Source organism: Globicephala melas, chromosome 2, assembly GCF_963455315.2.
Source record: "Globicephala melas chromosome 2, mGloMel1.2, whole genome shotgun sequence".
NCBI lineage: Eukaryota > Metazoa > Chordata > Mammalia > Artiodactyla > Delphinidae > Globicephala > Globicephala melas.
The window spans coordinates 3326961-3353488 of NC_083315.2; the positions used below are offsets into that span (position 1 = coordinate 3326961).

General features: G+C 44.5%; 1 long non-coding RNA gene across 4 annotated transcripts in view; it reads right to left on the reverse strand.

The window, feature by feature from the left end:
• Nucleotides 1–26528, reverse strand: part of LOC132594440 (uncharacterized) — a 47345-nt gene that overhangs the window by 19280 nt on the left and 1537 nt on the right. For 3 of the 4 annotated variants that reach the window (XR_011377280.1, XR_011377281.1, XR_009560646.1), the window contains exon 1: nt 18687–18817. The exons of the other annotated variant lie outside the window; for it this stretch is intronic. This is a non-coding gene — a long non-coding RNA (uncharacterized lncRNA). Of the gene's footprint in view, nt 1–18686; nt 18818–26528 lie in introns of those variants that run through there. 4 annotated transcript variants of the gene reach the window in all.

The window sequence follows — 26528 nt, forward strand, 5'->3', positions numbered from 1 at the left end:
AAGAAAATATGATTTATGATCAAAAGAAGAAACAGTCAATAGAAACAGACAGTCATCTCTGAAACAGATTTAAAATTTTTCAGGCAGGGATTTTAAAATAACTATGATAGAAATGCTAAAGGACCTAGTAGGAAGGTGGAAAACGTGCATGAAGAGATGAGGAATTTCTAGAGACATAGAAACTATAACAGAATCAAATGGAAATGCTGGAAATTAAAAAGTACATTACAAATAAAGTACTCAATTGATGGCCTCAATGGCAGGCTAGACTCAGCAAAGAAAAAAACAGTAAACTTACAGACAGAGCAATAGCAATTTTAAAGTTGAAACAAAAGGAAAAATGAGTGAAAAGAACAAAACAAAGAATTTGAGATCTGTGAGGCAATATCAAATATCAAACATTTTAATGTATGTGTAATTGGAGTCTCAGAAAGAGAGGACAGAAGGAAACGAGCAGAAAAATATTTGGGCAGATAATGGTCAGTAAACTTCTAAATCCACAAATCCAAGAAACCCAGCAAATCTCAAGCAGGATGAGTTAAAAGAAAACCACAACTCAGCACATCACTATCAAACTACTGGAAATCAAATATTAAGAGCAACCAGAGAAAAAGAACATGTCATTTCTCACCAGAAACAATGGAGGGCAAAAGGCAATGCAATAGTATGGGTTTTTTTTTAACACTGAAAGAAAAAATTGTTAACCTAGAATACTATACCCCATACAAAGTTGCTTCAAAAATGAAGTCAAAATGAAGGTATTTCCAGACACATAAAAACTTTAAAAAGTTGTCTCCAGCATACTTACATTGCAAGAAATGCTAAAAGACTTTTCAGACTTAAAGAGTTATTTCTTTCTGAAGGGAAACAGTACACCAGATAGAACAGATTGAATCCCAGATCTGCAGGAAGGAATGAAGACCAGCAGGAAGGGTAAATATCCATGCTAATAGTTAAAATAAAAGACTTCATCTTTGTAGTAATGCATATATGCATGTGCATACATGTGTATAATACTTTAAAATAATTTTTAAAACATTATTGACCATTTACACCAAAAATAATAATATGTACTGTGGGTTTTATAGCATAAGAACACAAAATATGGGCTGGAGCAAATGGAATTCTTATACTGCTCATGAAGTAGTGTATTATTAGAAGGTTGACCATGAGCAACCACTACAAGAAATATCACAAAGATTTAAAAAGTCTATACAGGATATAAAATGGAATACTAACAATTACACAGTTCACCCACACCCCAAAAAGGGCAGAAAATATATGGGAGGGGGAAACAAGGAGGTATTAGTCAAAAGGTACAAAGTTTCAGCTATGTGAGGTAAATAAATCCTGGAGATCTACTGTATAGCATAAAGGCTACAGTTGATAATATCGTATTGTATTCTTCAAAATTTGCTAAGAGTATAGATCTTATGTTAAGTGGTCCTAGAAGAAAAAAGAAAAAAGGAGAAGAAGAAAAGAGAAGGTAAGAGGAAACCTCTGGAGGTAATGGATAGGTCTAAGGCATAGATTGTGGTCACAGTTTTACAGATGTGTACTTATCTCCAAACTCATAAAGTATGTACATTAAATATGGACAGTTTTTTCTATGCCGATCATATTTCAATAAAATGTTTTTTTAAGTTAGGAAAGAAGAATCAAAAGAATAAAGAACTAATGAGATGGATAATAACCAATTCAATTGGGAGACATAAATCCAATCATATAATAATGACATTTAATGAAAATGGACTAAACATTCCAATTAAGGGTCAGAGTTTGACAGACTGAATACAGAAGCAAGATGAAGTATATACTGTTAAATATAAAGACACTGACAGGTTGAAAATAAAAGGGTAGAAAACAAAACATACCATGCAAATTTTAAGCATGAGAAAGTTGGTATGGCTATATACTTATCAAACAAAGTAGACTTTAAGCCGAAGAGTATTACTAGAGTATTTAAGTTGAAGAGTATTGACTCTTTAAGTCAAAGACGATTAAGTTAAAGAGTATTACTAGTCAAAGAGTATTACTAAAGAGGATCCCTTCCTAATAATAAGAGGATTAATTCCTCAATAAGACAAATGCATGCAACTCATAAGAGATCTTGAAAACACATTTAAAACATCAAAGGAACTGAGCAGAAGCAAGAAGAACTACAATCCTGCAGCCTGTGGAACGAAAACCACATTCACAGAAAGATAGACAAGATGAAAAGGCAGAGGACTATGTACCAGATGAAGGAACAAGACAAAACCCCAGAAAAACAACTAAATGAAGTGGAGATAGGCAACCTTCCAGAAAAAGAATTCAGAATAACGATAGTGAAGATGATCCAGGACCTCGGAAAAAGAATGGAGGCAAAGATCAAGAAGATGCAAGAAATGTTTAACAAAGACCTAGAAGAATTAAAGAACAAACAAACAGAGATGAACAATACAATAGCTGAAATGAAAACTACACTAGAAGGAATCAATAGCAGAATAACTGAGGCAAAAGAACAGATAAGTGACCTGAAAGACAGAATGGTAGAATTCACTGCTGTGTAACAGAATGAAGAAAAAAGAATGAAAAGAAATGAAGACAGCCTAAGAGAACTCTGGGACAACATTAAACACAACAACATTCTCATTATAGGGGTCCCAGAAGGAGAAGAGACCAGAAAAAATATTTGAAGAGAGTATAGTCAAAAATTCCCTAACATGGGAAAGGAAATAGCCACCCAAGTCCAGGAAGTGCAGAGAGTCCCATAAAGGATAAGCCCAAGGAGAAACATGCCAAGACACACAGTAATCAATTGGCAAAAATTAAAGACAAAGAAAAATTATTGAAAGCAGCAAGGGAAAAACGACAAATAACATACAAGGGAACTCCTGTAAGGTTAACAGCTGATTTCTCAGCAGAAACTCTACAAGCCAGAAGGGAGTGGCATGATATACTTAAAGTGATGAAAGGGAAGAACCTACAACCAAGATTACTCTACCCAGCAAATATCTCATTCAGATTTGATGGAGAAATCAAAAGCTTTACAGACAAGCAAAAGCTAAGAGAATTCAGCATCACCACACCAGCTCTACAACAAATGCTAAAGGAACTTCTTTAAGTGGGAAACATAAGAGAAGAAAAGGACCTACAAAAACAAACCCAAAACAATTAAGAAAATCGTCATAGGAACATACATATCGATAATTACCTTAAACGTGAATGGATTAAATGCTCCAACCAAAAGACACAGGCTTCCTGAATGGATAGAAAAACAAGACCCATATATATGCTGTGCACAAGAGACCTGCTTCAGGCCTAGGGATGCATACAGACTGAAAGTTAGGGGATGGAAAAAGATATTCCATGCAAATGGAAATCAAAAGAAAGCTGGAGTAGCAATTCTCCTATCAAATAGACTTTAAAGACTATTACAAGAGACAAAGAAGGACACTACATAATGATCAAGGGATCAATCCAAGAAGAAGATATAACAATTGTAAATATTTATGCACCCAACATAGGAGCACCTCAGTACATAAGGCAAATGCTAACAACCATAAAAGGGGAAATCAACAGTAACACAATTGTAGTAGGGGACTTTAACACCTCACTTACACCAATGGACAGATCATCCAGAATGAAAATAAATAAGGAAACAGAAGCTTTAAATGACACAATAGACCAGACAGATTTAATTGATATTTATAGGACATTCCATCCAAAAACAGCAGATTACACTTTCTTCTCAAGTGCACATGGAACATTCTCCAGGATAGATCACATCTTGGGTCACAAATCAAGCCACAGTAAATTTAAGAAAATTGAAATCGTATCAAGCATCTTTTCTGACCACAACGCTATGAGATTAGAAATGAATTACAAGGGAAAAAACGTAAAAAACACAAACACATGGAGGCTAAACCATACATTACTGAATAACCAAGAGATCACTGAAGAACTCAAAGAGGAAATCAAATAATACCTAGAGAAAAATGACAATGAAAATACGACGATCCAAAACCTATGGGATGTAGCAAAAGCAGTTCTAAGAGGGAAGTTTATAGCTATACAAGCCTACCTCAAGAAACAAGAAAAATTTCAAATAAACAATCTAACCTTACACATAAAGGAACTAGAGAAAGAAGAACAAACAAAACCCAAAGTTAGCAGAAGAAAGAAATCATAAAGATCAGAGCAGAAATAAATGAAATAGAAACAAAGAAAACAATAGCAAAGATCAATAAAACTAAAGGCTGGTTCTTTGAGAAGATAAACAAAATTGATAAACCATTAGCCAGACTCATCAAGAAAAAGAGGGAGAGGACTCAAATCATTAAAATTAGAAATGAAAAAGGAGAAGTTACAACAGACACCGCAGAAATACAAAGCATCCTAAGAGACTACTACAAGCAACTCTATGCCAATAAAATGGACAATCTGGAAGAAATGGACAAATTCTTAGCAAGGTATAACCTTCCAAGACTGAACCAGGAAGAAATAGAAAATATGAACAGACCAATCACAAGTAATGAAATTGAAACTGTGATTAGAAATCTTCCAACAAACAAAAGTCCAGGACCAGATGGCTTCACAGGTGAATTCTATGAAACATTTAGAGAAGCGCTAACACCCATCCTTCTCAAACTCTTCCAGAAAATTGCAGAGGAAGGAACACTCCCAAACTCATTCTATGAGGCCACCATCACCCTGATACCAAAACCAGACAAAGATACTACAAAAAAAGAAAATTACAGACCAATATCATTGATGAATATAGATGCAAAAATCCTCAACAAAATACTAGCAAACAGAATCCAACTACACATTAAAAGGATCATACACCATGATCAAGTGGGATTTATCCCAGGGTTGCAAGAATTCTTCAATATACACAAATCAATCAATGTGATACACCATATTAACAAACCGAAGAATAAAAACCATATGATTATCTCAATAAATGCAGAAAATGTTTTTGACAAAATTCAACACCCATTTATGATAAAAATTCTCCAGAAAGTGGGCATAGAGGGAACCTACCTCAACATAATAAAGGCCATATATGACAAGCCCACAGCAAACATCATTCTCAATGGTGAAAAACTGAAATCATTTCCTCTAAGATCAGGAACAAGACAAGGATGTCCACTCTCACCACTATTATTCAACATAGTTTTGGAAGTCCTAGCTATGGTAATCAGAGAAGAAAAAGAAATAAAAGGAATACAAATTGGAAAAGAAGAAGTAAAACTGTCACTGTTTGCAGATGACATGATACTATACATAGAGAATCCTAAAGATGCCACCAGAAAACTACTAGAGCTAATCAATGAATTTGGTAAAGTTGCAGGATACAAAATTAATGCACAGAAATCTCTTGCATTCCTATACACTAATGATGCAAAATCTGAAAGAAAAATTAAGGAAACACTCCCATTTACCATTGCAACAGAAAGAATACAATACCTAGGAATAAACCTACCTAGGGAGACAAAAGACCTGTATGCAGAAAACTATAAGACACTGATGAAAGAAATTAAAGATGATACCAACAGATGGAGAGATATACCATGTTCTTAGATTGGAAGAATCAACATGGTGAAAATGACTATACTACCCAAAGCAATCTACAGATTCAATGCAATCCCTATCAAATTACCAATGGCATTTTTTATGGGACTAGAACAAAAAATCTTAAAATTTGTATGGAGACAAAAAAGACCCCAAATAGCCAAAGCAGTCTTGAGGGAAAAAAGCAGAGCTGGAGGAATCAGACTCCCTGACTTCAGACTATACTACAAAGCTACAGTAATCAAGACAATATGGTACTGGCACAAAAACAGAAACATAGTTCAATGGAACAAGATAGAAAGCCCAGAGATAAACCCATGCACCTATGGTGAACTAATCTATGACAAAGGAGGCAAGGATATACGATGGAGAAAAGACAGTCTCTTCAATAAGTGGTGCTGGGAAAACTGGACAGCTATATGTAAAATAATGATATTAGAACACTCCCTAACACCATACACAAAAATAAGCTCAAAATGGATTGGAGACCTAAGTGTAAGACCAGACACTCTAAAGCTCTTAGAGGAAAACATAGGAGGAACACTCTTTGACATAAATCACAGCAAGATCTTTTTCGATCCACCTCCTAGAGTAATGGAAATAAAAACAAAAATAAACAAATGGGACCTAATGAAACTTCAAAGCTTTTGCACAGCAAAGGAAACCATAAACAAGACAAAAAGACAACCCTCAGAATGGGAGAAAATATTTGCAAACGAATCAACGGACAAAGGATTAACCCCCAAAATATATAAACAGCTCATGCAGCTCAATATTAAAAATACAAAGAACCCAATCCAAAAATGGGCAGAAGACCTAAATAGACATTTCTCCAAAGAAGACATACAGATGGCCAAGAAGCACATGAAAAGCTGCTCAACATCACTAATTATTAGAGAAATGCAAATCAAAACTACAATGAGGTATCACCTCACACTGGTTAGAACGGGCATCATCAGAAAATCTACAAACAACAAATGCTGGAGAGGGTGTGGAGAAAAGGGAACCCTCTTGCACATTGGTGGAGAACAGTATGGAGGTTCCTTAAAAAACTAAAAACAGAATTACCATATGATCCAGCAATCCCACTACTGGGCATATATCCAGAGAAAACCATAATTCAAAAAGACACATGCACCCCAATGTTCACCACAGCACTATTTACAATAGCCAGGTCATGGAAGCAACCTAAATGCCCATCGACAGACGAATGGATAAAGAAGATGTGGTACATATATACAATGGAGTTTTACTCAGCCATGAAAAGGAACAAAACTGGGTCATTTGTTGAGACGTGGATGGATCTAGAGACTGTCATACAGAGTGAAGTAAGTCAGAAAGAGAAAAACAAATATCGTATATTAACGCATGTATGTGGAACCTAGAAAAATGTTACAGATGAACCGGTTTGCAGGGCAGAAGTTGAGACACAGATGTAGAGAACAAACGTATGGACACCAAGGGGGGAAACCTGCGGTGGGGTGGGGATGGTGGTGTGATGAATTGAGCGATTGGGATTGACATGTATACACTGATGTGTATAAAACTGATGACTAATAAGAACCTGCTGTATAAAAAAAAATTTAATTTAATTTAAAAATTTTTTAAAAATCAAAGGAACTAAAGGAAGAATGGACAAAGCCACAAAGATAGTGGAAGGTTTTTTAACATCCTTCTTTCAATAATTGATGGGGAAAAATACTAGTAAAAATATAGATTATTTGAACAACATGATCAATTAGCTTTACGTAATTAATATTTTTATAACACAACTCCCAAGTCTATAGTGTACATTCTTTCTAAGTGCACATGAAACATTCAGCAAGTAGACCATAAACTGGGCAGTAAATAAGTCTCCATGCATATCAAAGGATTGAAATAATACACAGTGTATTTTCTGACCACTATGGTATTATTTTGACTTATTTGATGGCTCTTAAAAACACATAATGCACATTCTTTTGGAGTTTATGTGAAACAGTTATAAAATTGATGAAATGTGAATTAAGAAAAATAAAATCTCCTAATTAAATTTTGGTCATAAAATTTTCAGTCCTTCATCTGTCATCTTAAACGAAAAAATCCAAAATTCAATGTTTTACACTAAAACAATGATTTCTAAAACCTTAATCCCATGGATTAGGGATACTTTCAAAGTAGCAAGTACCTTAATACTCTTCAAAGTAGCAATGGTTTAAGAAGTATTAAGTACCCTTAATACTCTTCAAAGTAGCAGTGGTTTAAGAAGAAATTGAAGGATATAATGGCAGGTTATTTTGAAAAAAAATAATAATAATGAGATCACTATTGAAACCAGCTGGGCTCAAAGATGATATAAAAGGGGAGGAGAGATGAATAGGTAGAGCACAGAGGATCTTAGGGCAGTGATAATACCTTATGATACTATAATGATGGATACATGTCATTTTGCATTTGTCCAAACCCACAGAATGTACAGCACTAAGAGTGAACCCTAATGTAAACTATGGACTTTGGGTAACTGTTATGGGTCAGTGTAGGCTGGACAATTGTAACAAACATACCACTCTGGTGGGGGATGTTGATAATGGGGGAGGGATGCATGTGTGGGCGAGGGGAGTTATGGGAAATCTCAGTACCTCCCACTCAATTTTACTGTGAACCTAAAACTGCTCTAAAGAATAAAGTCTTTTTACAAAGAGTTAAACTCAAAGGCAACATCATAGCCTTAAATATTCTTATTATTTTAAAAAAATGTAATAAGGAAAATACATTAAAAATGAACATAAAAGCAGAAAAAAATAAATTAGTAGAAAAATGAATTAAATAAGTAAATTAAAAACCTGGTTCTTTGACAACAAACAAAATTGATAAACATTTGGCAAATATAATAAAGAAAACAGTTTTAACAAAAAATTAATAAATTAGAATGAGAAAGTGATAAACATCTGAGATAAAGGTACAAAGGAGATTAAAACTATTCACAATTTTATGGTATTAAATTTGGGAATCTCTAACAAAAACCAAAATGCTTCTCCTAGTAAATATAAATAACCAAAGCTTTTGCAATGCAACAACGCGTAGAAGGCATGAAAAGAACAAGATCTGAGAAAGTTATGCAGAAACTACCTTCAAAGCAGACCTGGAACTCTGATGGAATTCCTGATAGATTTCTTTAAATTGTCAATGTGTGAGTAACTCCTATGTCACATAAACTTTTCCAGAGGGTACAAAAAAGTGGAAGGAAAGTAACTCAATTTACTTAATAAATCACATAACCCTGACACCAAAATCTAATGAAGGTGGAAAGAAAATGGCTGAGGGAAGGGCAGAGAATCTTTGGTGCAGGGTGAGCAAGGCTGGAGAGAGGGCGGTACACCACCCAGATCACTGATCAGTGGTGCTGAGCAGAGAGAGGAAATGCCAAGATACACCCAGCAGGGTGGACACAGGAAGACGTGAGTCACTTCCATTTTTGAGCCTCTCCATGTAAAAAAAAATTAAGAAAGGCCAAAGCAATTTTTTAAATATAATAACAGTTAACAAACACTTTAAATACTTACAAAAATATAAATAAATGCAGCACTATTAGAGCATCATGTGGAGATAATCAAGAGTAGATGTGAAGCCTTTAAAGAAGTGAGATCCTTCTAGCAACACTTGCACCACCCACAAACCCACCACACACACACACACACACACACACACACACACACACACACACACACTTCCCTGGCGACAGATGGACTAATGCTGAGAGTGGAGTTTGTGAGAGGAAGTGGAAACAGAAACTTTAAACGTTTCTGGAAACAACTCTTTATGTTTCTGCATCCTGAGTGTGACGTACACCATGAAGGGTATAACTTGGTTGCCAGTAGCATTATTGTGACAGGGAAGAACAAATCTGACTCCATATTAGATCTGTTTCTTTCACTCTAACTTTTGTATTCTATGCTTTTGCTACAAGTTAAGAATGTTACCTATTGCCTGAAATATACAGGATAGCCCATCCTCAAGGTCCTGACCTTTAAAGGCATAACACCTTTCCATTCATATAGAGATAAAACGTTGCAGAACAGAGAATAACATGTGTCTTGTTGGAGGTTTGTAGGAACATCATGACCTGACCTACATGGGCAGCTGCAAGAACGAAGGATTCCGGCACCAGGAAGTTTGCAACAAGCAGCCACACCCCGCCCCTTTTTAGTATAAGAGAAGCCTGAATTCTAACCTGAATTCTAACTCGGGTAAGATGGGTCTTTGGGACAGCAGTCCCCCGTCTTCTCAGTCTGCTGGCTTTCTGAAGAAAGTTGCTATTCATTCCCCCAACAACTTGTCTCCCGATTTATTGGCCTCTCATGTGGTCAGCAGTATGAGCTTGAACTTGGTGACATGATCATTTATGACGAAATATTATCAGAACAAAACAGTGTTTATATGATTAACCTTATTATATGCTATTACCTCATAAGTTCTAATCATGAAATCCGCAGAAAGAGGTGTTGCCAACCCACCCTTGATGTCAGGCACCGATTTCTGGCAGGGAATACCTTCCATGCCTCAGTTTCTGCTTCCCAGGCCTGTAGAAAGCCCAGGGCCAGGTCTGGATGGGCCAAGGGCAGGCTGGTGTTAAGCCCAGAGCCCCTGCTGCCTTCTTCCCTAAGGCCCTGTGCTTATTCTGTCGTACTGCTCCTGACTCCTTTGTCATTTATTATAATTTTTACTCTCAGGTGCCTCTTTGCCTCATTTGGCAAACTTGCCTCCTTTACAGCTGTGCGAGGCCATGAGATTGGGTTCTGGCCAATTGGATATTAACAGAAGTGGTGTGTACAATTTCCAGATGTCATGAAAGGAGGAGACAGGCCCGTATCTTCCCCTTTTCTCCTTCCTGCTGGCTGGAATGCAGACGTGAGTGCTAGAGCTGAAGCAGCCATCTTGGGCCATGAGGTAAACTTGGGAAACAGAGCCCAACACAGTGGAGCAGTAAGATATAAGGAGCCCACGGAGCTGGCTAACCTTAGGGTGAGCACAACTCCCCCAAACACTGTGTGAATCTGGGGCCACCAAAGAGGAGAAGAGGTTGGAAGGTGGGGGCCCAGCACTGGCCTCCTCAGGGGAGGTTCTGCCTCCTGCCTGCTAGGAGAGGAGTCTGGTTCCTCAGAGCAGCTGTCACCTGCTCTGCATAACTAGATGCCATTCTTCTTTGTATCAGCTGGACCTCCTACCCACTTTCAACTTGTAGAATGATGCCAGAGAAATTAGGCTGGTGTCAAGCCGGGTACAATTAACACCCCTTCTTGCCTTTGTCCTGGATTCGTTTAATAACTGTCTTTGTAGGTTTTGTTCAGAGCTCCTCACAATTGCCGTCAAATAACTCCTTGGCTCTACGTGCAAGAATCCAATGCAGCTGTGCCTCAGAAGCTCATACGGGAGGAAGGATGTGCCCGAAAATTCCTCTTAGGGAAGGAGCCGAGTTCGTGGGAAATATGCTGGTGTAGGGACCCCTGTCTGACAACCTCAAGAGAATCCTCCCAGCCTTGGACCTCTGACTCCTGCCTCCATGCTCTCAGAGGGTCCTTCCAAGTGGAAGCTCCCACTGTCCTTTCCAGAGCTGGGAGAGGGAAATGGGACTCCACTCCTCTGCAAGCTGTGGCTGGGGGGGCTGGGGGGGACTCGAGGGGCTGAAGCTGCACAGACCTCCCCCAAACTTGATGGTCTCTGAAGAGAAGGAGCAAGAAGAATCCAGATCACGGAAGGCGTGCTTAACAGTACACCTGGGAAACCCATTGGAGTCTTCTCTGAAATGGCCGTGAGCCTGTACTTCCTCCTCAGTGGTGAGCAGCAATGACCTGCAGGTCAGCTAAACCTTCGCGTCCCTTCAGATCTAGATAAGGTTGGCTCTCCTTCTTCTCCATGACTCGCAGGTGTTCAGAGCATTCCCGGAGATCTCACACGTGCGTTGGGGGGCTTCAGTTGTCATGTCATTTTTGCCTCCACCTCTGAAATCTTGGACTCACTTTTTTCTGACCAAGACACGACGGTCACACCATCCTTGACTTACACACACCCAGGGTGACACAGCACAGGCACTGACGATCAGGTAGATGCCAGCGTTAACGTCGGGGCAAGCCCACCACGGCTACCAGATGAACACCAGCAGGCAGAGTGCCCACAGGCACACACACGTGGTCCTGGCGAGGACAGGGAGCTGTACAAATTGTTGAAAGCCCAGAAGAGGGTCATCTGTGTACCAAGCGATCTTATATCATCATTCTCACTGGAAGATTCACTGTGGCTACGCCCCCATCACAGCGCCCACCTCACGAGCTCTTCACGCATGTCAGACACCATTAGATGTCTCCCTAACAGCCACCTCCTGCCTTTTCCCATCTAATGAAACCTCATTTTTAGTCAAGCGTGGGGCCCTGCTTCTCAAAGGTGAGCCCTTTGACGGGACCAGGGGGTGAACCATGTGCCTGAGCGACCCTCACGTTGACCTTGGCCAGGGATGGGAATAGCTGTGGACACAGGACACCAGAGCTAGCCAGTAGTAGTCTCCTAGAAGCTTCTGGAGCGTATTTTCTTTCTTGGTAAAAATAATAAGATACGAAAGGAAAAGCTCTCTTCCACTCCCCTTTCTGCCCTGCTGGGTTTTTTTTTGTTTTTTGTTTTTTTTTGCAGTACGCAGGCCTCTCACTGTTGTGGCCTCTCCCGTTGTGGAGCACAGGCTCCGGACGCACAGGGTCAGCGGCCACGGCTCACGGGCCCAGCCGCTCTGCGGCATGTGGGATCTTCCCGGACCGGGGCACGAACCCGTGTCCCCTGCATTGGCAGGAGGACTCTCAACCACTGCGCCACCAGGGAAGCCCTCTGCCCTGCCTTTGAATGCAGCTACATGAGGACCATCTTCCCAGAGTTGGACAGATACGGCACAACCAGGAGGGAGAGTCCCCAGGCCAAGGCCAGTGGGGCAGAGATATGGGAAGAGCCTGGGTCTTCCGGAACCCCTGACCTCAGGACACTCCTCATGTGAGACCATTTAAGCTCCCAGGTTTCAGCCACTTTGAGAGACCTCCTGCTTCCTGCGGCCACACAGCCTTTCACCAACTTATGTGTCCTCTCCCCTCCTCTCTGTGCCTCTCACACTGAGATCAAGTTCTCTTCATCTTCTCCTGCAGTCCAGTTTAAACAGCTCTTTCATTTGCTGTGCAAATGAAATGTGCCTTTCATAGTCTCGTTTTGTGTCCCAAAGAGCTTAGTCCAGATATTTTCCCAAACAAAAAAGAATTTCCTCCCTAAGAAGAATTCTGGTGCTGGCCCTCAATAGGCTTTTTGTCTTAAAAAAAAAAACAAATCAGGGCAGATCTCATTCAGGGACCTCCAAGAGATAATAATCTCTACAAATCATGGGATGCCCTGGTTGTCTGCTGCTGATTTCACTCTTACTGGTTGTAGAGCCCAGAGAAAAGTTCAAAGCGTTTCCATCTCAGGAAACCCATGCTCCCACCCTGGGGTGTCCCATCTGAGCCTCAGTTCCTTGGAACGAGGGCCTCTCCCACTCTCGTTGCAACCTTTCTCTCCAGGCTCTGCCTCATGGTTCTGCTGCTGACACATCCTTTCCTGCAAGCAAACTAAACTTTCCTCCCCTCTGTCCTTCTCACACAACAGCGCCCTCTCTTCTCGAACAAACGTATGGACACCAAGGGGGGGAAATGGTGGAGTGGTGGTGGTGGGATGAATTGGGAGATTGGGATTGACATGTATACACTAATATGTATAAAATGGATAACTAATAAGAACCTGCTGTATAAAAAAATAAACTAAATAAAATTCAAAACAAACAAACAAAAACAATGCCCTCTCTTCTCTTACTTCCTCCCTTTTCCTCCGATTCCTTAATGTCCCACATAGACCCACCCTTGCCCATCTCCACTCCAAGCACCTACCTGCCTGATATAGAAAAAACACTTCTGCAGCCCTCACTGGTGCCAGGTGCTGGACCAGGCTGGGGAACCAGCTGTAATCAAGACAGACCCAGGGGTCTGGAGCTCATGGAGCCGACATTCTGGCGGGAAAATGCACTATCAGCAAATGATTACATAAATGATTAAGGACAACTGTGACAAGCACATTTCATCTTTCCTCAGAGAGGGGTGCAGGGGACGGTCCTCCTCCCAACCACTTTTAAGGGGTGTGACACAGCAAGGAGCACACGTAGCAGGAGACACTTGGCTTCAGACTCTGGCACTGGCTCTTTCAGGAACCAGGCCTCAGTTTCTTCATCTGTAAATTGGGAATAACGACACTCACCTAGAAATTTGGCTGTGAAGATCAAAGCTCCTAAAACCCCTAGCGTAGCACCTTGATATGGTGCTTATCGTAGTAGAATGTGAAACTGGACGTTTCCGCCAAGGCACCAAAGCTATAGTAACTGCTACGTTATAATGGAGAGCTGAGGCCGTTTGCAGAATTTTGAAGTAGATCATTGAAAACTGGTGACCCAACCTCGAACCCCTTCACTCACAACAAGAGTTGGGTGCTGTGGGTCCCACCTTCATCTCAAGGGTGGCTTTGTAGCGGGGAGGTCTCTGCCCTTTGCCTTGGGAGAGGCTTCGAGGGGACCGTCAGGAAGCTTGATGTGTCCCTGCAGTTGGGGGCGCAGGGCTGGTGCCGACTCCAGCCTGGAAAAGCCAAGGCAGCGGTGTCAGCGAGTCAGAGGCACCACCGGACTAAGAACTTCTGGGTCCCCTTCTCTTCATCCCCCTCACGGCCTCGGAGAGGGCAGAAGAGGTTACCGAGCTGGGGAAGGAAGATGTGCAAACTAAGGAAAAAGAAGAGGAGGCCTTTGGGATGGAGGCGACCTCCCCTGCGGCCAGCGGAGGCCTCTTGAGGGAGCTGAGCAGAGCGTGACCTGCGGGTGAAGATGGAGTTTTGCTCTGGGTCTGGACGGGTCTTCTCTAGGAGTGACTGAACCCAGGCTATGTCTGGGACTTAAGTTCACACGGCAATTTTAATGATCTAACAGTGCTCAGAAAAGTCAGGGCACCCACCGGAACTTTTCACTCAGGGCAGCAGGAGGGTAGCGGCTGTGAGCAAGTTCAGAGGGACAGTGGGAGGCCAAAACCAGAACTGCTTCTGTGAACACACCCACAAGTCCTGCCCGTGAACACACGGGTTACACGACCGCGGCTGTGGGCAGGCCAGGAGGTGCGCCCAGGAGGTGCCGGGAATGATTGAGTCTTACACGCCTCCCATGCTAAGCGCGGGGCCGGGAAGGGTCCCAGCAGTTGCCCTGAGTCCCCTGTAGCAGCGCTAGGACTTCAGTTCTTGGTAAGAGGGGAAGCGATATTAAGCCCAGACCATGGTCCCTGGACCCACATGAGCGAGGCTGTCCTCCCCTTCCCGTTTCACAAAATTCTCGCGCTCAGGTGGGCTTCTGAGATGCTCCCTTTCCCCTTTGAAGGCTGTCTTTGAAAACTGCTCTAACCCATTATCTTCTTCACATCGCAGAGGCCAAAGGAGGAGCCCTCAAGGACTCTGCCTCACCCATCTGCCTGCAGCTACCATCAATTCCCTTAATGGGGGACAGACACCAATCAGGCTAAATAGTAAAGGGCAGACGGCTGAGGCCAAGGTTGAACACTGATCTGAACGTACAATAAATATGCCACCAAAGATTTGTGCTGGCCTTTCATGGTGACAAGCAGTTACTGGAAAGTGGCTGCCCAGCAGGGAATTATGTTCTCCAGACGGCCTTGCACCCGGTGGGCTGCGTGCCCCCTCCCAGCTACAGGGGTTAAGACATCAAGGCGCCTTCTGCATGGTCATCTTCCCCAGGCGCGGGCAGCATGAGACAGCTCTGTGTAGCTAGACAAAAGCACAGCCCCTGAAGGAAGGGGCCTGGGTCCCGGGAGACCACAAGGAAGGTCACCGTGTTAGTTTCCTAGGATTGCCTAACAAAGGACCACTTACCTAATGACTGAAAACACAGACATCTGCTGTCTGACAGCTCTGGAGGCCAGAAGTTCAAAACCGAGGCACGCGCTCCTAAAGCTCTCGAGGGGACTCGCTGAAACTTCCAGCCTCTGCACCTCCGGGTGCTCCTAGGGTCGCAGCTACATGACTTCATTCTCTACCTTCATCTTCACGTGGTCTGCTCCTCTGTGTCTTCTCCTCTTGTGTTTCTTTTTTTTTTTTAATTTTTTTAAACTTTACTTATTATTTTTGGCTGCTTTGGGTCTTTGTTGCTGTGTGCAGGCTTTCTCTAGCTGCGGCGAGCGGGGGCTACTCTTTGTTGCGGTGTGCGGGCTTCTCACTGCGGTGGCTTCTCTTGTTTCAGAGCGTGGGCTCTAGGTTCGCGGGCTTCAGTAGTTGTGGCACGCGGGCTTAGCTGCTCCACGGCATGTGGGATCTTCCCAGAGCAGGGATCGAACCCGTATCCCCTGCATTGGCAGGCAGATTCTTAAGCACTGCGCCACCAGGGAAGCCCTCCTGTCATGCTTCTTATAAGGACTTGTCATTGGAGTGGGGGTCCATCCAGTTAATGCAGGGTGCTCTCATCTCGAGAGCCTTACTTAATGACATCTGCAAAGACCCTTTTTCCCAACAAGTTCACATCTACAGGTACCAGGGGTTAGAACTTCAACACACCTTTCTGGAGGCTGTGGTTCAACTCACTACAGTCACCTACAAACATGGCCACACTGGATGACAATGTGAGTGAAAAATAAACTGTTACTGTGTTAAGTCACAGCAAACTTTGGGTTTTATGTGTTTCAGCCCCAAGCATGATATTAACAGGACAGTGATTGGTCCTGAAGCTTCCCAGAGGTGCGTTTGGTGGACTCAGCAAAAGTGCAGAGAACACAGAATACCTGAAGGTGGTGTGGGAGGAGAATGGGCGGCTGATGGAGGCAGGGAGGCTGGAGACAGAGAGGAAGCTGGGGAGCCAGGGTAACAGCTGAGGATGCTGAACCCCCGTCAGGGAACTCCCATTTCTGCCTGCCTGCCTGCCTTCCTCCCTCCCTCCCTCCCTTCCTTCCCTCCTTCCTCTCTCCCTCCCTCCCTCCCTTCCTTCCTCCCTCCCTTCCCTCCTCCCTCCCTCCCTCCCTTCCCTCCTCCCTCCCTCCCTCCCTTCCCTCCTCCCTCCCTCCCTCCCTCCCTTCCCTCCTCCCTCCCTCCCTCCCTCCCTCCCTCCTCCCTCCCTCCCTTCCCTCCTCCCTCCCTCCCTCCCTCCTCCCTCCCTCCCTCCCTTCCCTCCTCCCTCCCTCCCTCCTCCCTCCCTCCCTCCCTTCCCTCCTCCCTCCCTCCCTCCCTCCCTTCCCTCCTCCCTCCCTCCCTCCCTCCCTTCCCTCCTCCCTCCCTCCCTCCCTCCCTTCCCTCCTCCCTCCCTCCCTCCCTTCCCTCCTCCCTCCCTCCCTCCCTCCTCCCTCCCTCCCTCCTCCCTCCCTCCCTCCCTCCCTCTCTCTCTCTCTCAGCATATATTTATCGAGTGCAGACTACATACCAAGCTGGGTGCTATGGCCCCAGCAATGACCACAAGAGAGAATATCCCTCCCTACATGGAGCTTACATTCTAAAGGGGTTGATAACAGACCTAAAGGGAGAAACAGACAGAAACACAATAATAGCAGGGGACTTCAATACCCTGCTTCCAGCGATGGACAGATCATCTAGACAGAAAATCAATAAGGAAACATGGACTTAAAGTACACACCAGACTAGAGGGACTTCGCAGACATTTACAGAACTTCCCATTCAAAAGCAGCAGAACATGTACTCTTCTCAAGGGCACATGGAATGTTCTCAGGAGAGATCATATGTTAGGCCACAAAGCAAGTCTTAATAAATTTAAGAAGACTGAAATTGTATCAAGAATCTGTTCCAACCTCAATGGTATGAAACTAGAAATCAATTGCAAGAAGATAACTGGAAAATTGACAAATACATGGAGATTAAACAACACGCTACTGAACGCCCAACAGGTCAAAGAAGAAATCAAAAGAAGAACTTAAAACTCTTGAGACAAGTGCAAATGGAAATGCAACATGCTGGCCAGGATGTGGCAAAAAGGGAACCCTTTTACACTGATGGTGGGCATGGAAATAGTGCAGCCACTGTAGAAAACAGTATGGAGGTTCCTCCAAAAATTAAAAATACCATGTGACCCAGCAATTCCCCTTCTGGCTAGTTATCTGAAAGAAACTCTAACTTGAAAAGATATATAACCCCCCAATGTTCACAGCAGCATCATTTACAATAGCCAAGACATGGAAGCAACCTAAGTGTCCATCAACAGATAAGCGGCTAAAGAAAATGTGGAATATTATCCAGCCATAAAAAAGAAGAAAATCTTGCCATTTGCACCATCATGGATGGAGCTTGAGGGCATCATGTTAAGTGAAATAAATCAAACAGAAAAGGATGAATACCATATGATCTCACTCATATGTGGAATCTAAAAACCAAATGAAAAAAAACACTCATAGTTACAGACACGAGATCGGTGGTTGTCAGAGGTAGGGTTAGGAGTCAAGAACTAGATTCACTGTGGCCATCAGCCCACATGTATACAAATATCGAACCATTATGTCACACACCTGAGACGGATATAATGTTGCGTGTCAATTAGACCTCCAAACAGTGTGGCCCTAGAATGGTAATCCCCCTTTGTTGTCTGATAGAAACAGATGCAAAACTGCTCTGAGTAAAGCAGAAACGAACACACCATTGTAAAGCAATTATACTCCAATAAAGATGTTTAAAAACAAAAAACGTTAAAAAAAAAAAAAAAGAACTGCTCTGAGGGGCCCCCAAGTAGCCAGATAACAGGGTACGTGACCCAAATTACAACATGTATGAAAAAATAATTCTCAATCCACAGTGAGATCAGAACCCCAGAATTCTAAGTATACTTTCAATAATTAAAGCATAAAAGAAGGAATTACATAACATGGAAGAAAATCTTTCCACGGAAAGAGAATGCTCAGCCTCACTGGTAGTCAAAGACACGTAAGCTCGGACAACACTGAGCTTCCCTTGCTCTGCGTAACGGTGCGTGAAGATTAGAAGAGGGTGATCCTCGCGGTACTAAGACGGAGGATAAGAGCCCCTGGCACCTTGCTAGCGGGGCGCACCTGGAGGCTTACCTTCAGTGCCCCCGTGTTACCGACGCGGGTCCTTGGACTCCTTAGTCAACAGCAGTTGATAAGAGGCCAGATGAGGAATTCGGGCATGACTTTCCTGCTGCAGCAGGAGGGAGTGAAAGCAAGTAATGCGTGCCCTTGCTCGCCGGTAGGAGGGCGGGCTGGTTCCTTTAAAGAAGGTGAGGGTGGAGACAGATCGGTGGGTGGGGCCGGAGGCGTGGCCTAGCTGGTCGGCCCACCCCCTCGGTGGTGCCCTGGTGAGGATCGTGCGCAGTACGCCCCTGCTTGTGCACCCAGCCCCTCAGAAGTGGCAGTCGACCTGTGGCCTTTTTGAATCTTACTGTTCGTAATTACCCTGACTGCGCCTGTGTGCAGTTATTTCTCGTCCCGTAGAGTTTCTTTGCGTTCTGTTGCTGGAGGACACGTCTGTCCAGCTGTAAGCACTGCAGCAAACGGTCCCGCGTCCCAGGTCCCCGCCTGTCTCACCCAAAGCAGAGCCCGAGACGGCTGACTTGGGGGTGATCCCAGGAAGCAGCAGCGCAGGACACGGGATGGGAAACAGGGAAGGAGGGAAGCCAGGCCGAGGATGTGTCATCAAGTCCCCTGAGGTGGATGCCGGTACCCAGTTCTGCAAGTGTCCACCTGGGCATGAAGGGGAAGCCGTGACCCAGTGGCTCTCGTCGCCACAGATCCAAGTGGCCTCCCGGACAACGACGCTTCCAGATCGCACACCTGGGGGTGACAGCAGCTTGCAGCAGCCGCCCATGCCGAGGCTTCAGAAGAGCCCCAGGGCAGGGATCTAGGGACCAGGGGGAGGCGCGCTCAGGCTGCACCTACACCATGCTCATCACAGTAATGGGAAGAGATGCCATTACTGATGCCCCGCTGATGCCCCCAGCGGACAGTCTCGGAATTACCCCTCAGAGCGTCCATCTAGGGGAAGGATCTAATATGGAGCGGATGTGCATTTAACTACACCTGAGAAAGGAAGGGGGGGGGGGGAGGGGATGCAGAGGAAGCGAAACAGGAAGGAAAAGAGGGAGGGAAATGTCTATTTGTTCCATTAACCTTTCCTAGTCAACCATATTTTCCCCACTTTCCCCTGGGGAAAGAAGCCACAGCTGAAAAACAAAGAGACCTACTAATGGTTAATTCTCAGCTTTGAGCTTCCCGTGGCCTTAATGAATTAAGTTTGATCTAAGGATTTTTTTCAAGATTAGTTTTACCTGTCCTCGATGTTTGCTTTACATTTTGATTTTAAAGTGTAAGCCTAGCATATGATGCAACTTACACAGCAAAAGGGACTTTGCAGGTGTGATTAAGAGTTTTGAGGTGGCGAGACGATCCTGGATTATTCGGGGGGCAGGGGCAGTGTAATCGCAGGGTTCTTTAAGGGGGAAGCTGGGTCACAGTCAGAGGAGGCGATGTGACAATAGAAGCAAAGGTCAGAGAGAGAGCAAGAGGCAGATGTGAAGATGCTGCGCTGCCAGGCTGAAGATACAGGAAGGGGCCCTCGCCAGCCATGCCGGCTGTCTCTAGAAGCTGGAAAAGGGAAGGAAACAGATTCTCCCTCAGGGCCTCCACAAGGAACACAGCACTGCTGAATTTGATTTTAGGACATCTGACCTCCGGAACTGTAAGAGAGCAGATTTGTGTCGTTTTTTCTTTGGCCACGCTGTGCAGCATGCGGGATCTTAGTTTCCCAACCATCTGGGGATCGAACCTGCGCCCCCTACACTGGGCACGTGGAACCTTAACCACTGGACCACCAGGGAAGTCCCAAATTTGTGTAGTTTTAAGCCACTCCGTTTGTGGTAATCTGTTACAGCAGCGGCAGGAAACTGACACAAACCTAGACAAGCACATTTCCTCATCTGGAAAGAGAGGGTCACCATTGTCTCTCCCACTGTTCTGAGCATCAGACCCAGTGTTGTACGTACCATGCTTACAAATACGCATAATGAGTATGTGATAAACAACACTTACTCTTTCTGACCGCCTAGCTTATCACCTTTACCTGGAAAGCACCTTAGAGAGCATTAAGAAAAATACAATATGGAATTAAACTAACCAGCGAGGTAGCTCTGGTTAGGTAGCTTTTATGTAAGGTCACCACTTTGCACTGAGGCCCAGGGAAGTTAAGCAAGTTGCCCAAGGTCACACAGCCATTTAGTGGGAAACAGAATCCAAATGTTTCGCCCTCGACCCTTAGTTGGACTGGTAACTGACCACACTTATGCTTCTCTTCTAGGGAATCTGTTCCGTATGCAGATGCCTCTGCCCCACCCACAGGACAACCTGATTCAGGCAGGCGGTGCCCAGGAATCTGCATTTCATCCAGCTCCCTTGTTATTCGTATACAGGCTGATACAGTGACCTCACGGTGAGCGATGCTGCCGCCCGTGTTGCCAAACAGCTGTGAGCTGTCGAATGCTTCCATCTGCTACCACTTCTCTGAGGATACGGGAGGCCACAGAATCCTACCATGTTGTTGACTTTTTATTTTGAAAAATTTCAAACATACAGAAAAAGACTACATCAATGACCACCCACAGAGTCACCACCCAGAATAAAGAGCTGCTAGCGTTGCAGCATCTATGTTACATCCACATATTTTCCTTTTTGGCTGGACCAACTTAACATATGTTACAGACAACATGACATTTTTTAAACTGCACCTAAAAATTGGACATTTTCCTACCATCCACAAGAAATCGTCACACTTAACAAAACATCTTCAACATCTTCTTAAGACGTTCTAATGAAGAAGAATGACTTCAGTCTTCAACATTACCTAATAAGAATTTCCCCAATTTCCCCCCAAGTGTCTTTAATAGGTGACTTCTTTTTTTAAATCAGGAAGTGTGCGCTACCAGTTTTGAGGTGACTAGTCTAGACAGAGTTTGAGGATTTTCAGGGTGACTTGCTGATGAGTGTCCCCTAGGTTTCCTGTACCCACGGAAGAGCACGCAGACGAAAGGCTGGTCCCTCTCCCTCCCCTTCCCCTCCCCAGCCCGGGCCTGACAACATCGCAGTCCCCCTCCCAGGCTCTCACCCTTTTGAGCTGAGGATTGCCAGTAACAGCATTCCCCTTCCCAAGACCACAGATCCTCTTCTGCGGCCTCTTCCTATACCTACAGCTCTCTCTCCAGGTTCTGGGAACCACTGAGACCTAGATAAGACAAGGGATCCCAGCTCTTTCCAGCCCCAGGGTGCTACCCTGCTCACACCTTGTAAATCTCTCTTTGTAAAAACCCTCTTCAGTTACCCCACTTCACTGTGCTTTCCCTTTCCCACTGGGACCCTGACTGATGAACTCGTCGGTACCAGAGATGGCCCCAGAGGAAAATAACTCTCATGTGAGGTTCTAGGATGGGGTTGCTCACATACTGGAGATGTACAGGGATAACCCCCTTACCAGAGGGAGATAGAACACAGGTAATCTATAAAATACGGTGGCATCAAAGCTGCTCAAATCGTCACCAGCAGTGCATTGGAAGAGTGCAAAAGGAAGGCAAGATGCTGGCAGATGGAGTGCTTGGCTGTGCTGACAATGCTGATTACAGGTCTGTGGTGTGGATGGCTTTTCTGACAGCCCCAGAGACTACACCTACACAAAGAAGGGACAAAGTGAAGGTCCTGAATGCCCAACTCAGAACATGGGTGGAAACCCCCAAATCCTCCATGGTAGCCTTGAGGGAGTTACTGATCTCCTGCTGGGCAGATATGCCCAGGGACTGATTATAAAGGGGACAAGGTGACAGACATACAGAGTCAATTAGATTTTCAACCCCACCAGATTTCTCATGTTTTCCACTGGTTGCAAGGGTGGGACCCTGATTCATTGGTTGGAACGTTGGAGCAGAGACAGATGTGGCTGCCAAGTTGCCTCGGGACCCATCCCACACACTTAGTGTCTCCAGGCCCATAATCAGAGTTGTATCCTAGGATAGCCCAGATGGAGAAGGACAAAGTCTGGTACAGGAGGAGAGAGCCTGTACGCCAAAAGGTTCACAGGGAAACCAGCAGGAATCATGGCGTGTTCATTGGAGGGAGTTCCAAGGGCATTGGATGGAGATGGACAAAATTTAAAACTGGGTCGGAGAGAATTTGATGATACAGTCATGCTCGCTGAAGATTCGGGATTTCATGTGCTGGCGTGAACCCCAGGGAGGGGCATTCAGAGCTATGCTGGACTCAACAGAGGCTGGCAGTGAAGGAGGACTTTTCTAACATTCTGAAGGAGAGGAAATTTGAAGGCTCAGGTAGTTAAGAATGTTGGAGGGGTCTCTTCTGTACAACATCATAGCCACACCTAACCACACTCCCTGAGAGGGCTAGAGGATAACTCCCTTCATGAGGCCAGAAGAATTCCATTGTCAAGTGTTCACAGGCCTCCTTGAAAAGCTCTTCTTGGCTGTTTTCTGTAGGCAGGAAATGATAGTGGGAAAGACGGCAACAGAATTAGGGTCTCTGGTGTTAATGGAAAAAGTGGGATCCCTGCAGAGGAGGGGTCAGGTGTCTCAAAGACACAATGTGCACATTGCAATAACGTAAGACTGGAGCGGTCGTTGGACTGTTTGGGCCTCTAGGAATCTGTGGCCCTGGCTACCTGATCATGGGGTCACTATGCCTGCAGTAGATGTACGGACTATTAAGATGCTGCTTGACATATATAAGCAGAAAAATTCTGGGCCTGGTGGGCAAAATCATAGTAGAGAATCAAAACTTCCCCAGTGTTCGGACCCAAAGGCCCAGAATCCCTTGACTTGGGGGGTGGAGCTGGGGTGGGGCGTGGGGGTAGGGGTCTCTTTGAGCACATGCCTGCAATGCAGCCATAGGTCTATGAATCTTCCCCCAATCCTCCCCCAAAGACACCTGGCTCCGTTGAACAGAACAGGAAAAGGGAAATACCCAGACCTTCCAGGGACTAGTAGATACCGTTTCTAAACTCATGCTAACCACAGGAGACTCAAATTTCCATAGTGGTCCCACAGTGAGAGTATGAGCTCATGGAAATCAGGTCTGTCTTACAGTGGGTTCAGTAGGACTGAAGCTCTATCCTGTTGTTATCTTCCCAGAATACATAATAGTAATAGATACATTAGTAACTCACAGAATCTCACAGTGGCTCCCTGACCCACGGAACGCAGCCCATCATGGCAGGAAGGACCAAGTGGGAAACTGTCTCCTTTCAAGTGGAACTTCCCCCTCCCCCCACTACCAAGATAATGAACCCAAAGAAATATCATAACCCTGGGAGAATGGCACAGATTAGTGTAACCATCAAATACTTAAAAGATCCAGGAGTGGTGATTCTGACCACATTAATATTTAACTCATGTTTGACTGGGGCAGAAACCAGATAGATCATAGAGAATGAGTATAGATGATAGAGAATTTGGTCACGTGCTGATGCCAAGTCCAACAGCAGTTCCAGATGGATATCTTTACTAGGACAAATCAAAAACACCCCCGGCACCTGCTATGAAGCTACAGTCCTAGAGGTAGCTTTTCTTCAATTCCAAGCAGCTAAGCTGATGGCCTTCACATGGCAGGGACAACAGTACACTTTCACCTGAGGCTTTATATCAGGGCTGTATCGACTATCTTGTTCTCTGTTGTACTATAGTCCACGAGAACTTGGTCATCTTGATTCTCAGAGAACATTACTGTATTTAATTCATGACACTGTACAAATTGGACCTGGTGACCAGGAAGTAGCAAATATTTTAGGTGTCTTAGTAAGATACATGCATTTCAGGCAACAGGAGGCAAACCCCATGAAAGTTTAGAGGCATTCCATATTGCAAAGTTTCTAGGCACCCAGGGGTCTGAAAGATGTCAGGAATGAGTGAGAAAATGCACTTCCTAATACAAAGAAAGAGATACAGTATTTGATAGACCTGTGGGTTTGGGGGATAACATACACCATACTTGGGTTTGCTGCTCTGACCCATTACAGGGGAAACGACTGAAGTATGGATCTACTGCTTCATGAGCAGAGACTAATGGGTTGGCCAACTAGTCAAGGACTTAGAAAGAATGAGATCGGAAGATTGATCGGAAGAATATATGAATAGACTCCCAAAATGGTATTATTCCCTGAGCTGAATAGCCAATCACCTGGTGACAGGTTGATGACACTGAATCCTTTCCATCACCGTGGGGGCAGTGATTTGCCCTTGTATGAATAGATGCATAGTCTATATAAGTGTTCGCTTCCCCGATCATAAGACACTGCCAGCACCATCATTCCCTACAGAATGCCTTATTCATTACCATAGACCTCATGTTGCCTGAGACAAGGAAAAAAACGTTCTTTAAGTGCAAAGAAAGTGCAGCAGAGCGTTTATTCCAATGAAGTAAATCCATGGTTCACCTGTCTGCAACCTGTGTAAAGGTCTTCAGCCCAACGCATGTTGAGACACCTTTTCACCAGCTTTTGAATAGATGATCAAGAAGTTGCCCAACAGGGCTCTACTGGTCTCAGCTGGTTCAGACACTAGCTTGCTTGCTGGAGGGGTGCCACAGACTGAATGTGTCTCCCCGAAATTCATATGTTGAAATCCTAACTCCCAACGTGATGATATTTGGAGATGGGGCCTTTAGGAAGTGATTAGGTCGTGAGGGTGGTACCCTCATGAGTGGGATTAGTGACCTTACCAAAAAACTCCTAGGAGCGCGATCCTCTCTTTCCGCCGTATGAGGTTACGACGAAAAGTTGCAGTCAGCAACCTGGAAGAGGCCCTCACCAGAACCCGACCGTGCTGGCACCTTGATCTCAGACTTCCAGCCTCCAGAACTCTGAGAAGAAAATTTACTCCATCTATGGAGTAGATGTTACAGGAGCCCAAACAGACTGGGTCAAGGGTTCTGGAGCACTGAAACATCTTAGGAAGAAGGTCCCAAATGGTGAGCCAACTGGAGTGTGCTGCAAATGAGCTCCGGGAATGACCCGGGAGAGGACCCCAACCTCCAGGGCAGCTGGAGCAACCTCACCAGAGGCTCCTGGGCAGGCGGCCAGGGGGAGCGGGGTCCAATGGCATGCTGCATGGTCGTGCAGGCACACACACAAGAGCAACGCCCCGCACCCGTGGCTCCACCACCTGGCCCTGGACTTGGGCAGCAGGCCACGAAGTCTGCAGCTGCTGCTCATGGACAAGGGGCCCATGAGCTGCTGGAGGACCCTGTGTTCCATGTGCCTGGAGAAGGACCGTGGGGGTGGGCAGGGGCTCCGGGCAGGCTCAGCTCAACCTCCAGCTTCACTTACATTGGACAGTTCTGTTGCAATTCTGGGTGACGTGCCTTTGAGTCATGTCTAAGCTAACTGATGAAGCATCGCTCTAATAAGGCATGTTCACTCTGCAAATTAGAACTGCTTTATTCTAGAATAGTATCAGGACTTCCTGGTGGCACAGTGGTTAAGAAACCACCTGCCAATGCAGGGGACACAGGTTCGAACCCTGGTCCGGGAAGATCCCACATGCCGTGGAGCAACTAAGCCCGTGCACCACAACTACTGAGCTCGTGTGCCACAACTACTGAAGCCTGTGCGCCAAGAGCCTGTGCTCCGCAACAAGAGAAGCCACCGCAATAAAAAGCCCACATACGGCAATGAAGACCCAACGCAGCCAAAAATAATTAATAATTAATTTTAAAATTTAAATTTAAAAAATAAAATGGTTAATGGGACATAAATTAGCTTGGATTTGAAATTCTACTCACATCATCACCTACACAAAAGTCAACATTATATGTGGCATGAAAAAGGAGGCGTTATTCGATTCCTTAAAGATAAATCCATATAATAATAGAAATACATATGTTACATACATTTACTAA